We start from the raw sequence: 22,625 nt of genomic DNA, 5'->3' as shown, positions 1-22,625 counted from the left end.
ATTACAACCCAACTTCCCCCCCACCCCGAAATAATCCCGTGAGCTCGGGGTGCAGCGAAGGGACGCGAGGTGGGGGCTCGGGAGCCGCGTCCGGGCGCGGCGGGCGGCCCCGTCCCCGCTGCCGAGCCCGCGGGGGCACGGCTGGAGGACAAAGGCGCGGGGCTTCACAGGGAGCCCTCCCTCTGCCCACCCCTCACACCCCCCAGCGCACGCTCCTTGCCCCGGTGCTAAGTATAGATCTATAAGGAGAGATTTCAAAGGCAGCCATCACTCTCCAAATAGACGGGTTAATATTTTCAGAAGAAGCCCCTGCTATTCCCCGCCCCCCCCCTTGAAGCATGCCATTCCTGTGACCCAAGCCACCCGGGCCAGCCCAAGGTTAGGAGCCAAGCTTACTGTTCCTCCACACACAGCGGTAAGGCTATCAAGGCAGAGCCTTGCTGTGGTGCTGAAGCACCCACAGTTATTGCACCTCGGCTTAATCTTTTAATCTGAACTTTCCCACGTTGCCTGTGAGGTGACAGGAGTGATTCCAGGTGACTGGGTTACAGTCTGATGGGGCTCTCCGGACAGCCCCTGTCCTTGATGTTGTTTAGGGCAAGCAAGCCCAGGCATCTGGTGTAACTGCAGTTTAATCCCTCAGGTCTGGCAAGATATATAGAGCTTCCTAGCCCCTGAGACAGAAATGGAGCTTGTGATCACTGTTAGCCTATACTGTAATGTCACATCATGTCTAGGTATCTCTTACACCAAGAAAGAGAAGGTATGGGAAAATGGCCTGTTTGCCTCTTTCCCCGGACTGCCTTGTGTCCCTTAAATCCCATGTAATTTCTCTCTGCTTATGTAAAAATATATATGTGTGTATATGCATATATATGTTTCCATATCTACAGACACACACACATATGTATGTATATTTATGTGGATAAGTAAGTATATTTCTGTGTGTATACATATGTGTGTATACATGTGTACACAACTGTACGTGTGTATACATGTGTATACACACATATGTGTATGCTTTTTCATAGAAACCCACAATAATATACGAAGCGTGGATGAAGCCCCCGGAATACCACAAGATCTCTCAAACGTAGCTTCTAACTTCATTCTTTCTGAAGGGAACCATGGCATTTTTGCTCATTTCTTAAAAGCGACAATGAAATTGATCATTGACGTGACTGTTTTTCCAAAACAAGATTTTGACCAAATCAAGTGTTGTTGGAATGGATCTCATTTCTGCTTTAATGAGGCAGAACAGTATCCAGTTTTGGATGAGACAGAGAAATTCAGACTGTTCTCAGCGAAACAAATTTTGATACTAATATTCCAGCACTGAGGTTTTTTTCCTCTTCAGATTAAAGAAAGGGTAGTCTTGCAGTTAAGGAGCTGAACATAAGACACAGTTTCTCAGTTTCCATGCTCTGCAACTTGCTTTCTGTTTGACCTTTGACCAGTCACTTAATTTCCCTGTGATTCAATTTTCTACCTTTAAAAAGGGATGTAATGTTGACCTTTACCCATCCCTTGTGTTTCTCATTTAATTTGCTGACGATCCAGGGAGGAGTGTTACATGCTTTGGAGTCCTACAGCGATGTTTGTCCCATACCGTTAGTGAATGTAGTAATAAAAAAAGAAAAATCGTAAGTCTGCTGATTATTTAAAACATTTTCACATTTACTACAGTCATTTTTTCTTTTAATCTTTAGTTTCTTCACTACTGCTCTGGGAATGTTTGGAACAAGACAGAGACGAGATCAATCTACTGGTAAGGTGCACAAATGAAAATTTAGTTTAACAACAAACAAATTGTTGTTGTCCTTTCAAGAGTTTTAACTGGACTTAGGGAGTTGGGAAACTGGAAGTTTAGGAGCCAGATGCTCCTTCTGCTGTCAACAGATTTTTTTTTTTTTTAAACAGGAAACAAAATAAGTTCTTTTTTTCCAGCACTTAGTGCTAGAGTAAACAGATCTGGTTCCTCACAGTAATGTGGGCACAGCATAGTTAGCCCTTTATTGAGCAAAACTCCTATCAACTGTAACTGAATTTGAATTTGAATGAAGTCGTCCAATTTCCCCATCACATAAGCAAATTGAATTTTGCTGTAGCCATCGCATCTCCCATTCCAGCTCCTTGGTGAACATAACACAGCTAGCAAACAACCCTAGCAGATTTGAACAAAACATCCTCAGTCATGTTCTCCATTACAAAAGTGGACCAAGTGGAGGATTCAGAAGTTGGTGCTGGTCTTTTTTCTCTTCGTGCCTTGCATTCCAGATCATGTTAGAAATAAGCACAAAGACATAAGAGGAAGTAAAAGCACGTGAATAAGAACAACTGCACATAGAATTGGAAGGAGGATCACTGCTGAACTCTGCTTGTAACTTCAGTCGGCTTGATAGCTCCTTACAGAAAAACTCACTCTCAGTCTGTGAAGCCAGTTCTTTATTGAATTGTTACTGCTTCCACCAGAATACTGTGGTACTCTACTGAAAATCTACTTTCAGTATATTTACACAAGTAAAATATGAGAGGTACTGTATTTCACTGGTCTACCAGGTCTGTTATCCTACCAAAGAAGTATTTCAGTAAGTCAGTGAGTGGTAAATTCAGTATGTGGTCAGCTTGACCCAAATCCAAGAAAGAAGCACTGCATTTTAAGTCACAGCTGATCTCCAGAACTTCAATCCCTCCAAATTCACTTTTCCACATAAACTTTTCTGGATAATTGTGGTTGAATAATGAGCCTGCAACGGCCCAGGTCACTCTCGACACCTTATGGTTTAAGCAGAAGTTCAGAATTATAGAGAAGTATTTTGTCATCTAGGACCCACATAGCACTGCATACCACTCCAAATACCTCCTTTTTCTCCTTCACTCTCCTCAAGATTCTTCTAGCCACAGGCATTGTGTATTTTTAGTCTTTGACCTCTTTGACACTTCTTTGCAGCGGCATCGGTCATCAGTGGGGATCAGGCACATCCACTCCTATGTGGCACTCTGAAAGGGCACCTGGGCGAAGGTGAAATTTTCAGCCTGTCTTTGTTATAGTCCTATTCAACTCGTACAATACCCGCCTTGATTTGAGAGATGGTTAGATACCTTGGCTACCAGGTAGTGTGTTAAGTTGCTTCTTGCAGATTTCTGAAGTGCAGGTTACCAGCATAGGCCCAGCTGTGGGCATACTGGGGTTCTCGGAGTTTGTTTGCACTTCAGATATGGAAATTTTTCTGTTCACGTTCCCACTCTCCTTTTTTTCCTTTTCCACTCACGTTCAACAGCATCTTTCTTAGCAGAAACTTTCCCTTTCAACATATTTTATTGTTAATACGCAATGCTGTTCTTCTGCCTTTATTCATCTTTTTCAAACAGTTTATATTCCTCAAAACTTGTGTTTCACCAAGTTTCTGAAATCCCTCTAACATTTGACTTGATATCTTCTACTGATATTTCTAACGTCCTTTTTTTGTGGGAACAATAGCACCTCCTTTTAAAATGTTAGCATTTTTCATCTAATTTCTCAACAGAAAAAAATTATACACTGTCCCCATTATAGTCTCAAGGCAACCACTTAGAGTACCTCTTTGCTACAGAAGTCTAGGCTCTTACTCCTGTCCTGTCCTCTGTCAATTCCAATTCACACAGAAGACCTTCTCACCTGAGTTTGGTAGTGTATTCAGGTAAGGTAGGTGGCATGTCTGGGGATATGTGTTAACGACCATGTTTTGTTGTCACTTGTAATCTGTATGTTACACAGTTAGGACACCAGTCTAAGCTATTAGAGAGTTAATTGTCTGCCATTTCTCCTGATGTGTCAAGAGGTGCACTCAAATACTAACCTAGGATGTGTTTCCATTCTCATTTTAATTTGTCAGGAATGCCCTTGTGGAGCAAATCTCCGAATAGCTCCCGCTTACTGCATTTTTGATACTTGTTACAGGGTGTGTCATCTGGGTTCTGTTCAGGAGAAACTAAGCTAGAAGGCACCCTGAAATGTGAAGTGGATGCTAGGTCTTCAGCACTGCCAGTTTCCACAGATCTGCTCCTGATGCACCTGTATTATCTGCTAATGTATTCATAGTCACAGTTCATTGGGAAGAACTAGAGAAAACCTTGACATGTTGCTGCACTATGAGATTTGCTGCTGAAATAGTCTATTATGCCAAGGATTGCAAAAGCTAAGGGGTATGAGAGACTTCATCTTTCCCTTCAGAAGGAAATTTTAAGCAGATGGAAGGACTGAGATATCTTTACTTTTTAAACATGTTTGAAATGACTGAGGGATATGGAAACTGTAAGGGGAAAGTTGGTGCACAAAAGATAGGTAATCTGGTAAAGAACATGTATCTATCCCTGAACCTACAACTTACTACAGAAATGTTTGGTGAACAGAGGTTAGAGATTTTCCATGAGTTTTCTTGAAAGTCTGGGCAGTGGAGGCTACGGGGGACCAGCATTTCTTATGCTGACAATGACCTATAGGAAATTTAAGCAAAAGAACTTTACTGACATTCATGGAAGAATAATTCCTGCTACCGGAACAGAGCATATGGAACTTCATGGCTTGTGGTATGTAGGAGCACTTCTTTGCTGAACTTCATTATTTCTTCTTGCCTTAAAATGCCTGAATTTCACAGAGGTCTGCAGGGGTAACACGGACCAGCTTTAATTCTTGATTTTCATTTATATATGTTGTTAGACTACCAGCTGACTTTTGCTTACCTAGACTCTGTTGTTTACTTGACCGTATTCAAATTCTGCTTGTCCATGGAAATGATATTATTTGCATATCCACATTGTCACACGCACTCTCACTGGAGATTTAGGAACTGATTAGTGGAAGTGCGTGTACTGTGCATGCCAGTGCTTGTGTAGAAGTATGTGCCATTTCAGAGAATTTAAAAGCATGTGGGAGCAACCATCCCTCAAATGCAAGTTTGGCAAGTGGAGTAGTGAATGGTATAGTATATGCTCTGGAGCTGGGAAGCCAGAAAGGTAGAAACCTGGAAAAGACAGCTTCGTATAATTTTACGGTCTTTGTAGGGGAAGATTTAAAAATTCTTATTCGCAGATGCCTTTGCTGTATAGCTGTTCCAAGTTATTGCTGTTTTCCTTTGACTGGATATGGACTTTAGTGTTCATATCAGTTACAGTCCTGTTAGTATCTGAGAGGTGCAACCTTGCTAACTAAACAGACTTCTCTAGTTCAATATGGTAAGGTAGGATTTCATTACAGCTCTCATGTTAGGCAGTTATGAGACACAGTTCTAAATGGCAGATGCTTTAATGCCTGTGTCAGGGTCTACGGTGACAAATAGTCACCACTGCACAAACACATTTATTTTACTACAAGACGTTTTCCTGGGGAGGAGGGAGTGCCAATCAGAAACCGGAGGCCCGTTGCGCTGTTGCTGGCTGGGGCAAGCATTTTCCATGGTTCTATCCACAAGCAGGCATTCCTTGCAGGGAAAAAGGTAGTAATAATGACAGATGTCTTCTACTTGTGATTAGGCAAAAAATGGGGGACGTGAAATGCGACACAAGTACAAGACACATCATGTGCCATACAATCATATTTTTGCCATCACATTTTTTGTAATTACATGAAAGGCCATTTTTACAGTCATATACTTATTTGTCTGTTTACACTACAAACTCTTGGAAGCGTAAAGTGCATTTTCACACTACGTAGTTTCAGAACATGACGACTGTGACATCTAAACCCAATCTTAGTCAAAAAGGCAATAGTTAAACCATAGTTGCTACTACTAATTAAAATAAATAAATATTCATTTTAATTCTGCAAGTGAAAGGAAGGAAAGGGTGGGTGGAGAGCTAGTTTCTGCATCCAACACTCAGGCTAATCACATCCCTGCTGTCTATGGACAGAAAGAGCTTAGTGCTCAGACTGTGGAAAAATGACAGCTTACTTTTCTGGGGCTCACAAGGGATTTTTGCAAAGCCATGGATCTTCATGGAAAACTAGGATGATAGTGGCTTGGAAGTAGAAACTGTGAAGATACAGTGAAGTAATGGCTGTAGACAACTCCCTCCTCAGCAATAACATAGGGATTGTTTAAGACAGCACATCACAAAATCATGAAATGATTATGCCGAATGATCGCTGTTTATACATAAATTGTATTCAACTGTTTCATCATCCATTGCCAAATATTCTTTTGGTTTCCTGGTGTTAGCTCTCTGACATATGGGCGTACCAGTTTAATGAGCCATTTGATTACAGATACATAACATTGGATGATTAAGATAAAGATAATAAGCTGTAGTCAAATGCAGGCATTACTTGGTCTTGACTTATTTCCTGGTGCTGCATCAATTCAGTCCTCAATTATTCCATGCACATGTGGATTTAAAATGCAGAAACAACTCAAATGGGAATCTCTTGAGATATTACTGTTGCCAAAATGTAACTACAATATTGGAAGTAATGCAACCATGTCATAGCCCTATAGAATTCCCTGTTCCTCATGAGATTTTATATATCTTCTCTGTTGAATATAATTTCAAAATTTGTTCATTTTATTTTCAGTATTCTTCTGCCTTTGTGGACAATCAATTTAGCTCATAATTTTGAAGAAGTGTTGATTTCACCATGATTTGTACTTTGTACATTTTATGTGATTTGTACTTCAAGGTTTTGTTCTCCATGTGTCATCGTTACCTCTTGCTTTCTGCATCCTACGTTGCTCTTAATTGAACAAATAAAGCTTGTATCATGTACTTTGTTATGACTTGCTTGAGAACCTTTGGGTGGCATGCCATCAATCTTTTACAGTGTATGGTAAATACAGAATGTTGTTTTTGCTGTCCTGTCATATTTTCTGCTTTAGCAGAGATAATTGCTATGTCCTAAGTGTTTTCCTCCAAGTTCTTCCTTAGGTACAATGATTAGCTTTGCTGAGTCAGTCTCAGCTTTGAAAAGCGTGTATGCACCATCTTAATTTCCATAAATATGTTCCTGACTGATTTGAATGTAATGTTCACAACATGTACTTTGGGTAGTCTGATATGTGACCATTCCCCTGCCAAGCATCAGTCAGATTCCTTTCTTTGTGTAGCTTTTCACAAGTCTCTTGTTTGCTGTATATCCATAATCCCTGGGCTTTATTGGGCTTTAATGCAAAAAAAAAAAAAAAAAGGTTTTGTACATTCATTCTTAACAACATTTCCTATTTTCTCCCTCTTTTTCTGCATTGTAGCAAGAAAAAAATGTTTTCACAGATCTACCTTTCTTTATCCCTTAAGAATACACTGATCTTCAAATATTTTCATTTTCATTCTAACTTCTTCTTACCATCTCCACTTGGTTTGGGCTGGTGCACTAGTTGGTGTATTTTGGGGCCCTTTTGTGTCACTTACAGTTTCCTGCATCTGCGGGCTTCCTCTAATCATTGAAAGACAAATGTACTTCCATCCCTTCCTGGTGATAACCTAGTCAGTTGTCCACCTGGAAAATACCTCAAAAGTCCTTGAAGTTTTATCTCCCATCAAATACAGGGATGAAGTGCTCAAGGTGCCACACTGCTGTCCACTAAATCTGTCATCTGTATTTTCTGAGAAAGGCCCATATCAGACGTTTCAGTGGAAGATACAGGATGCTCTGAAGAGGTTGCAACAGAGAAGTTTCTTCCTAATCCCTTCAGTTACAGTCGTGTGAGCCTTCAAACATGACAGCCTGTATCACCTTCAAACTTTAAAAATAAATTCTGTATAATGTATCTGGGACTAGAGGAAATGTTAATACAGAATCCCCATGTATCTTATCTCCATGGGCTTTCAAAAGGAAAATAGCTGCTGCTTTTGAAAAATAGAAGCCATTGAGAGAAAGTCTTCCGGAAAGAAATTTGCACTGTATTAAATAGCAATAATGACCTTGAATCCGACATATATTGTATCATGTTGTTATCGGAACCTGTTGCACAGCTGCAAAACTGTTTTAGGCTGTGAAGGACATTCTGTTATTCGCTGTGTGTCATTTAAGGTACATGCTTGTAAACAAGGTTGGTTACCTGTGATCTGTCAGTACAAGAAATAACAGCAGTCCATTTTGTACGCCTTCAGCTCTCTGTTCTGTTCATTTCACATAATTTCACTTAATAACTTCTCTATGTTTATATACGAAGATTTCACTTGCTTTGAGTGGCTGAGCCTTTCCTGAAGGTTCAAAAATGTGTTCTTTAAAGTATACTGGGATCTAGATGTTGTAACATGGTCTCTTGAACGTGCCAGGGGTATGTGGCACAAAGAAAATCTGCAAATTTGTTGTCTGAGATTTTTGAAATAAGTAAATGGCTCTGACCATTTACTGTACCATGTTAAAACACCCTTGCGATGTTCCAAAAGTACACAGGAGTCTTACGGTCATCCTAAAAGAGAACATGACATTTCTCAAGGTATAGAAAGAACCTTGGCTGAGCTGACACTCTTCCTTCCCCATGCAATTCATCTGGCACATAGGACACAAGACAGGAATGAAAAGGGGATAGTATTCAGAAATTCTGTGTGACAAAATGGGTCTTACCCTTCTCATTCTAGCTAGATTTCACAAAAGCATGCTCAAAAAATGCTTGCATTTCATTTTTCACCAGACCACTCTGCAGAACATTTCAGAGAAACTGCATAGACTAAAAGATTGCCAGATGCCCTCTCTGCCTGCAAAAATCATCAAAAATAAGGCTTCAACTGAATTGATGTAAGTGCTTGGATTCTTGGAGAAAGTGTACTAATTATGCTTTTTGGGGAAATGATTTGATAATTAAACACTGAGGAAAAGTTTAGAAGAAAGAAACACAATCTATTCTGATTAGATAAATAATCCCTTGAAAAGCACTCTTAGATCTGTATTCTGAAACTGGTAACTGGACAACATATAACTATGTTTAGACTTAGAGAAAATAGTGAGAAAATATCTTTGTTGTGAAGTGTGAAACAGCTGGCTTATAACAGAATCTGTTGACCTGCAGTGTCATTATTTGGAAACAACATTTGTGTATTACAGCAGCCTAATAGAAATGTTTGGCTGGAAGTGCTAAGCATTACAATTATTACTTTGAAGTATTATTGATTACTATAATAACTGAAAAATAGAACAGACAGAACTAATTGTGCACCAGCAGTTCCTAAATAAACTCCAAATGACAAATAATAAAATAATTTTATTTTGCTAGGTCCATACATAGTAGCGTAGTCACGTTCTGTTCAATGGGAGCCGCTGAGTGCTTTGGACTTCTAAAAAGCTCAGTGTTTAAATGAGATCATAGAATCATAGAATCATAGAATCATTGAGGTTGGAAAAGACCTCTAAGATCATCGAGTCCAACCGTCAACCCAACACCACCATGCCCACTAAACCATGTCCCTAAGCGCCTCATCTACACGTCTTTTAAATACCTCCAGGGATGGGGACTCCACCACTTCCCTGGGCAGCCTGTTCCAATGTTTCACCACTCTTTCAGTAAAGAAATTTTTCCTGTGCCCCTGTACTCGGCCCTGGTGAGGCCGCACCTCGAATACTGTGTTCAGTTTTGGGCCCCTCACTACAAGAAGGATGTTGAGGTGCTGGAGCGTGTCCAGAGAAGGGCAACGAGGCTGGTGAGGGGTCTGGAGAGCAAGTCTGATGAGGAGCGGCTGAGGGAACTGGGGTTGTTTAGCCTGGAGAAAAGGAGGCTGAGGGGAGACCTCATCGCTCTCTACAACTACCTGAAAGGAGGTTGTAGCGAGGTGGGTGTTGGTCTTTTCTCCGAAGTAACAAGCAATAGGACGAGAGGAAATGGCCTCAAGTTGCGGCAGGGGAGGTTTAGATTGGATGTAAGGAAAAATTTCTTTAATCACAGATTATAAATGTCATTTTATGAGAATACAACTAATTGTAAAAACTTTATGTTGGAACTACTGCCTTCAGCTTCGGACAGCCATAGTGGAACAGCATTAGCTTTTCAGTAATGTCTGCAGGTGGTTTCTGAAACCAGATGGTATACGAAAAGGGAGGAGTTAAAACCAGATGAGTTCAGAGCATGGCATTCGCCAATTCATGTAACTGCACCTTATCTTTCTTTTCCTTCAGAACTGGTTACTTGCAGCCATGTTAATTAGAAAGCTGCAAATTCAATAGTGAGCAGAAGTAATGAGAGCAGTTGTGCCTACAGCAGGGAGGCAGTCTTCAGGGTACAAGTCTAATCGCAGGTTGCTTTCTTCTTGCATTCACATTGTTGTCATCAGGAAACCATGTCTTGCTTTGAGGAATCAGGATCTGTTGAATTAAGTAAAAGATATGCAAGACAGAACTTACATTTCAGAACTGATTACCGGTCTGCAAACTACTACAGGAAAAGAAGTAGTCAAACTGAACTGGTCAGCATAATCAGGAATATGACTATCACTGATAAAGTCGTTGGTGCAAACACTGAAAACTCAACCACATTAACATTCACTGGACAATACAAAATCATCCAAATTTCCGCTTTGGCTGTGAAGGACAGCATCAGTGGTTTTTGTATCAATTTAAAGATTCTGAGTGGTGTTTCTACAAGGTCAGTTGAGCCCACTCTACAATATGAAACTGAATCACCTAACAAAGTTTCTCATCTGCAAGTATCAAACAAGTATTTAACAACAGGATAAAGAAACTTTGTCATATTTGGAAGATACACAGTGAAGAATATAAAGGCTCTGAAATGTTTACAAGAATGGTCATTAGCAGTGACATGGGTAAGAGAGAAGTTGTCTCTGATGCTGATTGTCCCTGAAGATTCAATCTTTCATCATCTTTCAAGCTGCGAAGTCTATCCTGCACAATCTACTAACCTTCAAGGACATTATGGTAAAGGAACTGACATTACGAGAAGCCTTAGATGAACTTTTACTACAGTTCTTTCCAAGGAAATCACTTTTCATTATTACAAGAGAATTAGAAATCAGCATCCAAGATATCAGTGTCATTAGTGAAGAATTACCAAGAAAGATTGCCAACTAATTAATAACTAATTAATTGAAATTGCTTTTGGAGAAGAGAGCCCTCTGAAGGTTCTGGATCATCAGTGTTGCTCCATTTGGATCCAAAAGTCATGTCGATTTACAGAAAGACTTGGTGTCTCTCTCTCTCTCTCTCTCTCTTTTGTCTTGAGCCAGCTGATGCTAGGCCTGAGTATTTAATGGAACAAGGAGTTATTAAATGGTCACACAATTGGCACCATCTTTACAAACTGTATTATTCATTATACTGGCTAAAAGGTAGTGTGTGAGCACACTCAAGCAGCACCAATGCCTTGTGGCTGCTTATATTTAGCTGTCTTTCCAGGTAGAGGATGTGTCTTTGTAGAAGTTGATTTTACACAGGCAGCAGCCACAGTTTATAAACAAAGAGTCTGCAGATGCTCAGATTATCACCTCTCATTGGGGAGTTTCTCAGTCAAGCATCTCAAATTTGACATTTCCATGGTTCCAGGAATTTTGTAACACTTCACATAAACTATTTTCCAGAATTCCAACTGTTCAGTACTGTGATTATGTCCTGATGCTGGGTTCAATTAGCAGTGAACTTGCTTAGTGGTTTGGGGAAGTTTTGAGCCGCTCGCAAAGTCATATATCTGAAGTAAGATAAGAAAATATGAGACTGGAAAAAAGTAATGTCACTTTCTTGAGATGTATGACATTCTCTGACAGAACATAAATGTGTCTTCCCAGTGTCCCAGAACTGAAATTCAAGCAAGAATTTGATGATCAATAGAGAAACTGCCTAAAGTGATCAAACAATTTTTTCCTCATCAACATGTGCTATCTAATAAAAAAGAAATAGTAACTGTGTTTTTATTTCTGAAAAAAGTCACCGAGTCATCTTAGTCACACACAGCACATTCAAGAACTGCATGCATACATGTACAGACCAACATGAAAGTTACATTTGAGTTACATGCCTGTAACTCAAACTGACACCAGAATGCGGAAAGTTGTAAATAAGACTAAAGTTAGTCAAACTACTTAATGTGACTTTTCAAGAGCCCAAAAATTTCCGAGTAAGCCATGATCTAGAATGGTCTTATCAACTGTACCAGGCCCTTGCAAGGAATTAGCTTTCTGACTGTGATAGCTTTTGGTTTGAAATACCTTGAGATTATTTTCCTCACAAATATCTGAGGTAGTAACATGAATTCTTCATCACTTGTTTGCAACTTAGCAGTATCAGACAACAGAATTGATTTGTGTCTGATGAGTCCAAGTTATACCAACAGCTTTTTCATTTGAGCTGTCATTGCACGCTGCTGATCCCAACAAGCAGTCATGCCGAACTGTGGTGAAGACAACCGGAAATGCACTACAGATATTCTTGAAAGAGATCACATGATAATACTTGTCAAGTTCTCACCGTCCCGCATAGCACTCCTTGTCCAGTTTACTAGCATCAGTTCAGCAAGATGGTATCTTAGTTCAGATCTTTATGATCTTAAGTCTGTTGTACCTGAGGCAATGCAGTACTAGCAGGAACAGATCAGATTAATCTCAGCCATCCTTATGTTCCTTTTTGCCGTAAGAATTCATATGTGATCGAAACTATTGAGCTGAACCAAATGGCTTCCTTCAACAATTATCAGAGTCATCAGACCTGTCTTATATACGGTCTATGTCCACCATTCACATACTTGTTCTTTGACACAGTAAGCTTACAGAAGTAGTAATGGATTAGTGTAAGTGACTCTTCCAACTTCTAGTACAATGGAAAAAAATGTCACATGTAAGAAATATATAATATGTGAGAAATTCCCTGCTGGGTCAGCCCAGTAGTCCATCTAGCAGAATATCCTGACAAGCACATATGAGCCTGGCCACTTCTGGTCATCCATTCCCTTTGTACTTCCTCAGTATCAAGAACTGTCTAATCAGGGATATTATAGGGCACATCCCTGCCTAGTTCTGCTAATATCTGTTTACAGACATGTTGCCATGAATTTATCTAATCCCTTTCTGAACATCCCAATAGTGTCTCGCCTCCCAAAGTATTTTTTGTAATTACTTACATCTGATAGTGTTTGCAGGATCAGGTCCCAAAGGACAGGCCAGTGAAGGGAAACCCAGATAGATAATCCTTCTTGGACTAACCATGAGAAGGGTCTCAGAGCTGCCAAGAGACATCAGGAAATGCATAGGTTAGCACGTGCCAATTAGCAGTAGTGCCATCAAGGGCCTGATTCCACATGGGACTTAAGTGTCTGTGCCCCACTTTGGGTGCCTACATTCATAACATAGATTTTCAGGCCTTGCTGCAAAACCTTAGGGATGTCTGAAAAGTATTTTCTTCAGCCACGTTTTTCTTCAGTAAATTTCCAGAGGTATCTAAACTTCATCTTCTGGACATATGCAGGAATCCCTCACCGTTGGCACAGCAAAGCAGCTAGGTGCATTATTTTTAATGGGCTTCTGCCTGGCATGTTGACAGGACCTAGAACAGATCTACCCAGAACACACTTTCTAGATTGGACCTTGAACACAGCTTAGGCAGGGGCGTTTTATGTAGCAGTTCAGGACTCACCAGAATGTCATTCTTCTTGACGAGACTGTACCTACCTCTTAGTGAAACCATAAGATAAATGGCGATCTTGGCAGAACAAGACCCTGAGTAACCTGATCAAACTTTGAAGTTGGCCCTGGGCTAGATGACTTCCACAGGTCCTTTCCAGCCTACATTATTCTAATGTTCTGTTCTAAATCTGAGGAAGAGCAGTCATGAACAAGATAGGGGAAAAACAAAAGAAGACAGAACTAAGGCTGGACACTAAGAAAGAACTAAGAAAGGACAGCATAGACATGTTAGGACAAAATCAGAAAGGCAAAGGACAAAGAAAGGAATCATTATCAAAAGGCATAAAAAGTAAGAAGAAACTTTCATTAAGTATTGCAATAGCAAGAGAACTAAGGGAGCCTGACCGGAGAGAAAGCCCTTAACAGATGATGCTGTGCTTAATGCCTCTGTCAATTCAAATTATAATGAAAAGATGAAGTGCATTTAGCTGGTTAACACAATTATTAGCACTAGTAACAAAAGGAGAAAGAGTCAGGACAGGACAGGAAAACCAAGAGGTAAAATAATTAGATTAACTTACATGTTGAAACTGGTCTGGCCTCAGTCTACTTAGAGAACTGGCTGAACCGCTCTCAGTGCCGTTTCCTGATATCTTTGAGAACTTGTGGAGGATGAGTGAGATTGCAGAAGAGTAGAGATTGGAAATGTAATGCATATCCTTAAACAGAAGGAAAGAGGGACTTGTAGATGAGGAGTTCAACCTAACTTTCTGTGAAAATACTGGAAAATGATACAACATTTGTGTGCACCTGGAAGAATACAAAGGTGTGAATAATGCCAACATGGAGTATTCTTGTTCCTGCTAAAAAATCTTCAGGAATAAGCTGGGCCAAATCAATTTATTGTCCTGCCATAACAGGAGAACAATTATGGTGGTTATGGGATAAGCGGAAGTCACTTATTTGATTTTAATGAAGTTTTTTTATACAGCTTTACCTGACATCCTCATATGAAGACTAGGAGAATGAAACTCCTATGGGTATTCAACTCCTTGGAAACTCATCAAAGAACTCTCAAATGAGGGACTTCCCAGGGTTCTACTCTGGGAACTCATGTTTTAATTAATAACTCGGATGATGGAATAGGGGATATGCTTATCAAGTTTGCAGATATCACAGAGATGGTGTGAATTATCAGCTTGTTGGAGGACACGCTTAGATTTCAAACTGATTGTGATGAATAGAAATATGGTCTTTAACAGGTTTAAATTTGACAAGGACAAGGGCACCAATAAGCACTTAGGCAAGCCAGATCACTGCAGAAATACAAACTGAGTAACTAGGTAGGTGGTAATTCTACAAAAGAAGGAAACTGATGGTTACAGTGAATCGTGAGATGAACATATGTCATGCTGTTGAGAAAAAAACCCACACATCCTACTAGGACATACAGACAGGAAGGAGGCACATGAGGTAGTCCTTCCGTCCTGTTCTAGGCTGGTAAGACTTCAGCTGTAATTCTGTGTCCATTTTCAGATACTGCACTGCATCTCAAAACAGATACAGCTGGTACAACTAGAGAAAACACAGAATGCTAACAAGAATGATGAGAGGCTTAGAAACATTGTCAAAGTAAATGTTGAATGAATGTGGTGGTATAGACTAGAGAATAGAAAAGTCAAGAAAAAGTGCTGGCAGTGATCAAGCAAACAAGTAAGCAATTGCTGCAAGGAGGAACAGAGTAAAGTGATGCTGGTGATTATGTGGATAGAAAAAAACCCATGAAATTAGTTATAACAAGGCAGATTTAGGTAAGTCTCCTGATGGAAGGAAAAACACCAGACTGGCTTAGCTGCAGAGCAGCAGCTATGTAAACCTCCGTTAAGAGCGATGTAGCCTTCAAGCAAAATATGACAGACTATGGGACTTCCTAAGACTTTTTTTCCCTTATTTTGCTATGAACTATGCTGTCATTGTTCCCTATTAGAAAGAATTCTACTTTGTTTGGGATAACTGCGGAGAATTAAGGATGGAAAAAAGAAAGGCAGTCTAGGTATCAGAGCTCTTGCAGGGAGGAAGAAGATCCAGCCAGGCTCCTGTAATTTTTTTTTTGATACTGTACTTGGGTGTTTGAACAGCTGCCTTCCACATTTCATGTGAGAGCCTGCCCCCCTCAGGCTACATCCCTTTCTGAATGAATATTTGAATATTCTTGAAAGTGGCACTACTGGGGCAAGACAGATAGTGCACATGTAATTCCCTGGCAGCCTTAGGCCAGGGATCAACATACTTGCCTGAGATGTGGTAAACAAGGATAAACAGATCCCTGTTCTGAATCAAGCAGAGGATGAAAATAAATCAGTGTCTCCTACATGTTATTTGAGTGCTTAAAATACAAGCCTAGAGATTTACTCCTGGATTCTTTTTAGAAGGGGAAATAAGAATTGGCAATTCCAATTGAATTAGACAAGAATTAAATGATAATTAGATGATGATTCCCTAACAGGAGAGCGCGACAATCATACAGCTGTGTGGGCACGTACATTTTGCCATGTTTTATCTGCATCGTCAGCCCTTGTTTTCTCCTAAGTCCCATTCATGATTTCTGAGAGTGCCTTTCTTAAGTGGCTGTTTTTCTACATGCTTTGAGTTTGGGCACTTGTCAGCTAAGGAGTCTGCTGAACAACAGGATGTCCAAGAGTTAAGCACTGTAACACTTAAATGTCCTTGAAATTCTCTAGCACAAGCCAACTCCTATTGTATGTCATTACTCCTTTCTCAATAGCTCTCTCTGACCTTCAGACACACACACAGAAAAAAAAAACAACTTCACACACAAAAGGGCTTCAGGGAATATGGAGTGGATTGTAATCTGTCTGGTCTGTACACAGAAAACTTTCTGTGCCCAAGAGCCACAAGTGTTTCTAGTATACAGACAAGCAGGAGAAGAGCATACATTTGGAAAGGCTCGCATGCAGATGGCATTGATTGCCCTGTGATCTCACTGCTCCATTGTGAAACAGGACTGGGCTGAGTGTCTGGGCTGTTTTGATGATGTTGGCCTCAACAGCATCCGCGGGCTCACTTCTGCCCAGAGTCAGGGGTTTTGATTACCCAGCAATGCCAGCAGACCCTCATTGCCAGTCATGAGATATTTCTTTGGCATGGAAATTTTATTTGAATTGTGTGTAAGCTGTGTGCAACACAAGGCTAGCCTCTGCTGAAATATAAAGCTTAAAATTATTTTTGCAGTCCTTCTCTAAGAAGAACTATACATAGTTCTTCTACAGTATATACTCTAATTTCCTAAATGTGATTGAAAATATTCTATATAGATCATAAAGATTTATTTTAAAATAGTAATAGAAGTCTTGTTTCATTTCATTTGTAATCTCTTAGAAACAAAACCATAAGGGCTTGCTCAGAGATTTGCTTCTTTGGAAAGATGAACTTTTTACCAAAGTTCATCAAAATCCTGAACTCTGACTTATGTTTGGAATGTCTTTCTCTGGAAAAAAGAAAACACATCATATGATGTTGCATATCAGTAGAATATAGTATTTCCATATTTTATTAATACACTATTCTTTTCTCCTAAGCATTTTCATACATGCTGTTTCAAATGTTGTTCACAATGGATTTTTGTTAAGTACAAGGTTCTTTTCATACAGATATTGGCTCTATTAACATGGTTTCTTCAAGCTCATGTCTAAGTTTTAAATCCTTCTGGAATTGACACCAACTGTCCATTTTGACACTTGTTCATTAGTTTTCTCTCAATGGAAGCATTCTCCTTCTTTCAGCTGTCGTAGCAATTTTGTATTTCACGAAGTCTCCTTACAAGACCCTGCTGAACATTTTTCCTGGTTTTGGAGAACCAGATAATATGAGAGCCCAAAGTATTTCACAGCTCCATTAAAGCAACTTGCCACTTGTTCCAGTGCACATTCAAAAAAGGAAAGCTTCAGTCTGACCCCTTGCATGTTCTTCTTTTTAAATCAGAATAAATTACTTCTGTAGATCAAGACTTAATGGTCATAATTATTAATCCAAGTCGTGCTTCCCTTTGCTAACCTGAAGCAAGCTAGTCACACCTGACCTGACCAATTCAGATGTGCCTTTACTTTCAAGAGCTTGAATATCTGCTTGTGCATGCATGTGTGATAAAGGATGTGTGGATGTGGTATATCATAAGAGCAATCACAAGTTAGGAAAAATGTTGGCATCTTAAGTTAATTCTTGTCATTCTTCTATTATTCCAGACACAGAGCCAAGAGATTTTTGCCCATAGACTGAATAAGAAGGAAGATGCCTTTTGTGACAAATTCCTGCTGTGCTCCTGGGGTGCTCATCTGGAACCTTTCCAGAAAGATGAAGTTAGCTCTCTGCAAATGTTCTCTTAGCTAATGCCCTCCGTATTGAGAGCCACTGCCTACCGCTTGTTCTTTCTTGTCAAGATGAGAGAACCGAAGGGATGATGAAGGCAAAGCAAAGCACGAGCATTGTGTGGCAGCAATGCTGTCCATAGTGGCTCTTGACAATCTACTGGCCATTTGTTTGTTTTGGGATGACGTTGATAGGAGAAAGAATTTATTACTTTGAAAGTATTCTTAGTTGTGATAGGAGTGTGTAAAGACATTTTGGGAGAAACTGCTTTCCCCACAGAGCTTCCAAATATAAATAGATACGACACATAAATGCTAGGAAAAAAGGTGTAATACAATTTTTTTTTTTTTTTTTTTTTTGACATAGGGGGTTGAGATACACAGAAATGAAGTGATTTGTTTCAGGCATGCAAAGTTTGTGAAAACTTGGAACTAAGCACAGCTTTTCTCCCACACTAGCACAGGACCATCTTTCTCTGACTGCCAGTTGGCTCTGGTAGTGATGTCAGGGATCCCTTCTGGTTTCAGAGAGAGCACACCAGTATGCAGGAGAGGAATGTTTGTCTCATTAAATTTTGTACAGAGTTAGTATCGCTGACACAATTAATCTCCATTAACCAGCAACCTGATACATCCCCAAAACCTGCTTAGGAGTGCTAGTCAAGGATAAGAAGAATTGGAAGGGCAAAAAGAATGGGAAAATCAAGAAGTGATAAATGTATCTGCCTTCTTAAGCATTCAGTCACATTCTTAGTGTATGGTATATTTAGTAGATATGTTCTTAACGTAATGGCCACCCCACAGGAAGTAGGTGTATTTTTGAGGAATTGAAATAATATGGCCGTTACTATAGAACATTTTTTATCAAAGCATCCTCCTTTTGGCTGTTTTATCAGGTCAGCTCAGGATTTCCCTAAGAAAACCTGTAACTATTCCAAAGTCAGTATTTCAAAATTCCCATTTGGAAAGAGAAAAAAGAGATATAAATAAAAGAAACATGTCAAAACTTTGAATGCGAACCATGAAGAAGACAGTATGTCTTTGTAAGCTTAAGGCACTATTAATACCAATTAAATGAGAGGTTTTGCTTCTCAGTGTCCTAAGCAGCAAAGATGAGTTCCTGTGACTTACTCTTCTCTGCATAGGGATTTGAACCAGGAATTACGTGACTTATTTGCATAGATGCTCCATTTCCTACTGAAGTAAAACTAAATTGTACATTTGGTACAAAGGGTATATTTTGTTTAGAGGCTCTTCTCTGCTGAAATTTACAGAATACGATATTTGGCAGGTAGTTGAGTTGTCTAAACTCCTATAGCCAAAGCAGAGAGACACAAAGTAAATTCACTTCTGTATAGGTGTGCCTCTCTTAGACATCTGCTCTAGATCTGGCATGAACTGTCCTCTCTGTATGTCCATGTCTCCCCATTGAAAATAATAGAAGATGGTTGGCTTAAACTGTATATGTAACTATTATATAACTAAAACTAGGCAAGATTAATTCAACTCTAACATAGAGGAAGATTTAGAGTGCTGAACTAGGTATCATCATCAAGGTATTACGCCAAAGAAGAACATAAGACAAATCACAGATAATCAGTGATCTTTAGTGTTCAAGGTATAATGTCCAGATTGGAAAGGGGTATCTGTTTGCCTTATTGCACTAGGTATAGAATTTTAGCTAGTTGCATGATGATAAGTAAAGTTTTCAGTGACAATGCTAGCTCTGAATTTTCTTATCTATCCTTAGCAGAGAAAAGTTCAGATTAAAATCCTACATATAAATGTCAGTCAGCTTTGGGAACATTTTCTGGACTCCCTGCCTTGGGACAGTGCCTTGTCAGGTAACTGTCGTGTTCTCAAAAGGGAGTAAGATTACAGGCTAGGCAGCCAGTCTCCTCAGGTCAATTCCTTGCCCATGCCTGGAGTGCAGTATTATGTCATTGCAGCTCATTTAAGAATTCTTTGCACAATAGGCAAGCCCAGATTCACACAATTTGTATTGTCTCTGTAACACTAACACAGAATTAGTAGAATTCCATAAGAAAAGTCATTAAATGGACCTATCATGAATGCCAACAGAAGATTGGTAAATAAAAAGGCACAGAACTGTTTCATGCTGGATTCTGAGAAAGGGATTATCAATATATTAATCAAATTAAAAGTGGATAAATGCTATTTATCTGCAGTTATCCCCAACTGGTGAGCACACGCAGACAGCAGACGGAGGGAGAGAGAGACACGTACAGGTTTAATTACTTTTGTGCTTATGCCTCCGTTAGTGGAAGAAAATCCTCTTCCCTGTCTATGCTCTGTCTGCCCATGTTCTACACTTGTGGTGCCAAAATATTTCTTTATATATTTAAGATTAGTTAAAGAATTGACTAAATAGAGTCCTTTGGTTCCTAGCACTAACTTGAATCACAAAAGTTGTTACTCGCTGTCATAATAGGTGTTTCCTGTGGTTTGGTTTTTCAGGTGAGCTGGGGACATTTTATGGTAAAGCTTATTTAAGTGTGTTCCTGCATGGATGGCAAGAGTGCCCTGTATCTTGCAGTACTCAGCTCAAAGGTTGTGTTATGTTGTCCCAAATATGCTCTGTGTGTTCGAGGACACACTTCCTGCTCAGCAGGCTTCATGGAATGCAACTGTGAATGGCAGAGCTTTAGTGGCATATTAGGTTTCCAGTATCCAAGTATTCTTTTTATATCATCCAGATCTCCATCTCCTGCAAAATATTTTAGGAACATCATTGTAAAACTTCCTTCAGCTCCTTATTGACTGTAAAGAGTACTGGAATGGTTTATTCATGATCCACCCAGTGGATGGCTGGGTGCAGCTGTCATCCTACAAAAAGATCGCCTTGGTAACACCAATCAACAAGCAGAGTAAGATGATCCAAATATAACAGAAACCTTCTAAATGTTGCCTTTCAACTGAAATACAGAGGCACAACTTCATCCCAAACTTTGCCTGATGAAGTAGGATCTGTGAAATGTCTCATAGACATTGGTATTCAGTGCTGAAAAGCCATTGATTTTCAGTTTCCCTTACATAGTGGAATCTGAGAAAGGGCCTACATGATAAGGGAGCTGTGAGAAGAAATAATTAAAATAAGTAATTAGTTCAGCATCGTTTAGGAAAAGTTATTGGGAAAAGAGAATCGCCATGCAAAATATCAAACGTTGGATCCATCTTGCTGTCTTCAGCTGACACTGAACAATGACCAGTGCTAAAATTTATATCAGAATTTACTACAGCAGTAGGGGGAACTTCTGGATAGGAAGCCAGTTTATCCTTACAATTGCATACGGTGCCTATGCTGCACAGACATGCAACTGATACCACAGTTCAGCTCTGAGATCAGCACAAAAGTAGGTTTGCACTTGTCTCATACCTCGTAACCATAGCCACATAGAGGACAGGGCAGAAACTGTGTTCTGGGCAAGAGCCAGTGCAAAAATGCAGCTGATATTCCGTGATGTCATCTGGAAATCAACTCGCAGGGAAAGGGACAGACAGAAGGTTTGAAGTAAGACCACTACACACCTTACCTGAGAATGATGTATGCCTGTAGATCATGCCCGCAGTATTTGAATTCAGATGGTCCATATTACCGTTTACAATTCCTTCTAATACAGTCACATATCGACATGCAATACAGCATTAGAAAACAGAACAAAACATGAAGAACAGTATCGGGAGGACTGTTTTCAGCACCATACATAGGGTGGTGACACAACAGTCATGGAAAAATGGTGAAACAGTGGATCACCTTTCAGTACATTTTCTATGACTCAGTTCCTTAAAATCACAGATGACAAGGGTATGTCCAACACTATGTGTCAACGGTTTCCAGTTACAGTCTACTGCACTCAATGCATTGCAAGTTTTGCAGCACTGGATGGGCACGTAGCTTAATTATAAAACAACCCTGAATTCATTATTACCATATGTATATCCCCTAAAACAGAGAGCTAATGGGATACTTTTCATAGTTCTTAAAACAAAAATTAATTTGGATCTGTCTATTTTTATCGTTTATTTCCATGGATAGACAATGATCTTGGGTAATGCTTAATATACATGTAATACATACTCTGAAACCGCTACTTTTCAAGTTTTATTTTAACTTGCTGTCAAAATATTTTCAGAAAAAGATCTCTTCCGCCCACAGACCTCACAGGACATTGTGTCCCGAATCTCTGCAAACTCATGTCCACATCTAGGAGGCTTTGGAATTTCTGTATGCAACCAGGAAAGCACATTGTCACGTTACCTTAGTATGAAATATGAGCGATTCATTGCTCTTTGCTGCTTTGTCTTAGCAACTGCATATGAGCATCCTTTGTATTGCAGCAGTACACAGATGGTATTACACAGATTAACAGACGTTATTAATCTTTCACATAATGATATGAAATTAAATTACTGAATAGCTCCATGTATACAGTAAAAGAACAAGTTTGAATGCACAATTATTTTTATCAGCTCCTTTAACAGTATAAAAAAGTGCTTTAAATTCAACATGAATGTGATGCTCTGCTGTCTTTCTATTACTTTTGTAAATAGTTTTTGAGAGCACTGACAGTAGCCTCTTCTAATGATATCCAGCAGAACTGGCTATAAATATATATATAAAGACTGTTTCTTCTATGTATGGAGATATATCAGTCTCTATAGAAATTGCCCGAATAATTTAATACA

The 22,625-nt window shown here is 39.6% G+C and overlaps 1 long non-coding RNA gene across 1 annotated transcript; it reads right to left on the bottom strand.

Annotated features, from left to right (window-relative positions):
* Positions 1–9,809: 9,809 nt before the first annotated feature.
* LOC143155703 (uncharacterized) lies at positions 9,810–21,892 on the bottom strand. Its single transcript, XR_012994460.1, has 3 exons — positions 21,473–21,892; positions 13,032–13,132; positions 9,810–10,270 (listed from the first exon to the last, which is right to left on the bottom strand). It is a non-coding gene; the product is annotated as an uncharacterized LOC143155703 (long non-coding RNA).
* Between the last annotated feature and the right edge of the window lie 733 nt (positions 21,893–22,625).

The sequence above is a fragment of the Aptenodytes patagonicus genome, chromosome 1 (assembly GCF_965638725.1).
Source record: "Aptenodytes patagonicus chromosome 1, bAptPat1.pri.cur, whole genome shotgun sequence".
NCBI classification, from domain to species: Eukaryota; Metazoa; Chordata; class Aves; order Sphenisciformes; family Spheniscidae; genus Aptenodytes; species Aptenodytes patagonicus.
This window is presented reverse-complemented; position numbering and strand designations above follow the sequence as displayed.